The 4026-nt window shown below is 33.3% G+C and overlaps 1 pseudogene; it reads left to right on the forward strand.

Moving 5' to 3' along the window:
* The first annotated feature begins 2783 nt into the window (after positions 1-2783).
* LOC115961326 lies at positions 2784-4026 on the forward strand (annotated as a pseudogene).

Genomic DNA, 4026 nt, shown 5'->3' on the forward strand with positions numbered 1-4026 from the left:
TCTACTACTGGGCCTCAAAATGAGCATCAACATCCCCTTACCAAGAATATGGTTTAATCCTCGTCTTTGACTAACAGCAAATACATTCCTCTTATTTTATCATATTATATCCTCCTGCTATAACATTTTGTTGACATCATTTTCTGCCATGGGCATGTGACCAAAATCCCAGTAAAAGGGAACTAGCTTGTGCACAAGTTGGCTTGAGGTGAGTTCCAATCAAGTTAGTCTTGACTCTCCTACCCCAGCCATAATGCGGCAGGAAGCAGCCCAGCCCAGAAAGTACAGAAAGGCCCACCACAATTACAAAGAAGATTCTGCCTATATCTAAACACTACTAATAGACATTGCGCTTCGTGCAAAACGAGATTCGAATTTTGCTATGTTGTTCTCCATCCAGGAATGTACAAATTGTTTGCCACGTAGGTATTTTTTGTTAGTGATTTAACAGTAGAGACTAAATTGACCACAAGTTAAAAATAATAATAACCAAATTGACTACTACCAAATGTAGAAACCAAATTGATTATGACCTCAAAATGTAGGGATCAAAATAATCTTTTTGCCTAAAATAAAATATAGCTGTTAAGAATTTGAAAAATGTAGCTGTTGGGAATGAATAGAGGAAGAATAAAGAAAGATTAAAAGTAATTATAAAAGAAATAATGAAGAAATAAGATTTAAATGAGATATAGAAATAATAAGAGTTTGTTGGAAAGTATATTAGATTAGGTTGGTAAAAGTTATATGTAATTGAATACTCTTCAAACAGTACAGAAATTTAAGGAAGCTGCTGGAGATGCTCTCACTTGGGTGTGATAATGTAAATTAAATATTCTTAAGCCTAGGCCACTTATGTCTAGGATGGCCCCATGGTTAAATTTATTAAAAGGACCCTAGACCTTCTCTTATAGAAAAAAAAGCCCCCCAAAATGTCAAAAATCCTCTATATCATGATAATTGATTATATATATATATATATATATATATATTTATGGGTTTTGCATTATGTCTTCCATCCATGGCCCTAAAAAAAATCTTGAGCCAATAGAAATGCAATCTAATTGAAACCCAAAGTGTTTTTTTAAAAATGTTATGATGTGTCGAATAAACATTGACAATAAATTCCACTAACAATTTGAGTTTATAATTTTTTTTATAAATTAGTGTCCCTTAAGGTAGATTATATTATTAAGCGAAGTTGCAATAATATCTTTAATAAAACAATATTTGATAAGATACTAATAAAGATCGATTATGCTATAAGAAGATTAGTTGATTGACAAATTTTAATTGTAAAAGCGTTGTTTGTAAAACCTGAGTATATAAAAACTTAGTTAGGAATTTTGCATTTCAAAAAATCAGAGGAATATTGTTAAATAAATATTGTTCAATTAATATTTAAATATTACAAAATACTCACAAAGATTTATTGTCATAAACCTCAAAATGTATTAAACAATCTTGCTCGAACTTTAAAGAATTCTATTATTCTTCTTGAAAATAAGTGCATGACACCTACCAAAAAAATGTTTATATTTTATAAATTTAGAACTTTATAGTACCATTTATTGTAATTTGCAAACGTGTCAAAGTTTGAGTTATCTCTCAATATCTAGGATTAGGTTACAACAATATCCAAATCGTATTGCAGGAAAATCTTGAACATATCGTGTCTTAAAGGTATTTGGTACGATACTTACAAATATCAGATATGGGTAACAACTCCTGCAGCAAATGCCATATACAAATTCTGTTATTTGAACTTAATTCCAAACTCAGTTGCGCTTTAATGATATTGCCTTACTTCAAATGCCTTTAAGCAATGGGACCATCTAGTTGTACGTTTTACGACCAAAATAGTATTTCCTGCACCAATGTCTAAAGATTACGAGGTTATAGTATATTTTAAACAACATTTTTCAGTGTATAAATAATATTACACGTATTTTCACGTACTTTTTCACTCGCACATATTTAAAAAAAATATAAACAACTTTACTAGAACAACATTATCAAACATTACCTTACAAATAGGGATATAGGGAGGGGGTGACCCTTGAATTTTCAAAAATTCTCTCTCCCTCTTGTATTTTTAGAATAAAAAAATAATTTTAGATGTAAATTTCAATAATAACCTCCTGATCCTTACTAAAAATATGTAATGTATTTATATGATTGATTAATGCATTTTTATTCTTTCTAATTACACTTATGTCATACATAACTTATTAAATTAAAGTACATTTAATGTATACCACACGAAATTTAATTTTATATTACTTTTATTAAATTGATTTGTATATTTTTACCCATGTCAAGACTAATTTTTTTTAGCATAGATGTAAAGATATATTTGATGTAAAAATCATTGTTTAGGTAATAAATATCGTATGTTAAATCAAAATTATATAAATATCTTTCTATCTATCTATCTATCTATCCTGCTCCCCTTAATTTTTTTTTTCTTTCTCCACCACTGCCTACAAAATGGAAAGCTGAGAGGCAATTGCTAACACCCTTGCTTTCGTTCATAATTAAATACCAAGATGAATTGCCCTTCACTTCACCGACTTGCTCAATATTTTCATTTGCTTGAGTCTAAGAGAGAGAAATAGAGAAACAACTTGCTCAAAATGGAAAGTTGAGAAAGAAATAGGCTGAGTTGGCTCTAGCACCCTTGCTTATATTAAATACCTACGTGAGTTGCCTTTCACTTCACCAACTTGCTCAAAATCTTCATTTGAGAGAGAGAGAGAGAGAGAGAGAGAGAGAGAGAGAGAATAGAAACAAAAGAAGCTCAAGCATTGCTAGAAGGCCAAGCAGAAATTTGGAAACATTTATTTGGCTTTGCAGACTCCATGGCATTGAAATGTGCTGTGGAGCTCCGCTTTGCTGACATTATAAACTCTCACGGTGGTCCGATCACTTTGAGCCAAATAGCAGACGGAATAATTAACTCCCCGTCTCTTGATATTCCTTACCTCGCACGTATCATGAGATCACTAGTCCGCAAAAAGATCTTAACAGCACATAATCCATCAGATTGTGGGGATACTCTCTATGGATTGACCCCTGCATCAAAATGGCTTTTGCATGATGCTGAACTAAGAGTCTAAGCCTAGTGCCAATGGTATTAATGGAGAACCATCCATGGCAATTGGCACCATGGCATTACCTTAACCAATGCGTCAAAGAAGGTGGTATTGCCTTTAAGAAGGCTCATGGTTGTGAGATGTGGGACTTCGCATAAAAAAATCCTGAATTCAACAAGATCTTCAATGATGCCATGACATGTTCGGCTAAGATTGTGATGGGGGTGGTCCTAGAAGAATACAAGAATGGGTTTGATTGCTTGGGATCATTGGTGGATGTAGGAGGTGGAACAGGGGGAATGATAGCTGAGATTGTGAAAGCACATCCATACATCAAAGGTACCAACTTTGATTTGCCACATGTTGTTGCTACAGCACCTATTCGCGAGGGGGTCTCCCATGTTGGAGGTAACATGTTTGAGTCCATTCCTACAGCTGATGCAATCTTCATGAAGGTAAGTAAAACAATAGCCTACCATGTGCTTACATTTTCATTCTAGTTATTGTGTAGTGTAACAATTTTTAAAGTTACACAAACAATAACTAGATATCTTGACCTCTCTGCGCCCCCCCTCCTCTCTCTCTCTCATATTCAAATAACAAAATTCATGATATTATGATTTTGTTGCAGTGGGTACTACATGATTGGAGTGATGAACATTGCATCAAGATATTGAAAAATTGCAGAAAAGCAATATCAGAAAAGATTGGAAAGGTTATTATTGTTGATATTGTACTTGAAAAGGATAACAACGATCTATTTGATGAGACCCGCATGGTATTTGATTTGTTGTTGATGGCACACACCTCTGGAGGAAAGGAAAGGACTGAGCTAGAATGGAGGAAATTATTGGAGGAGGGAGGTTTTCCTAGCTACAAAATCATCAAAATTCCAACTATACCATCCATTATTGAAGCCTATCCAATGTGA

This window comes from Quercus lobata, chromosome 9, assembly GCF_001633185.2.
Source record: "Quercus lobata isolate SW786 chromosome 9, ValleyOak3.0 Primary Assembly, whole genome shotgun sequence".
NCBI lineage: Eukaryota > Viridiplantae > Streptophyta > Magnoliopsida > Fagales > Fagaceae > Quercus > Quercus lobata.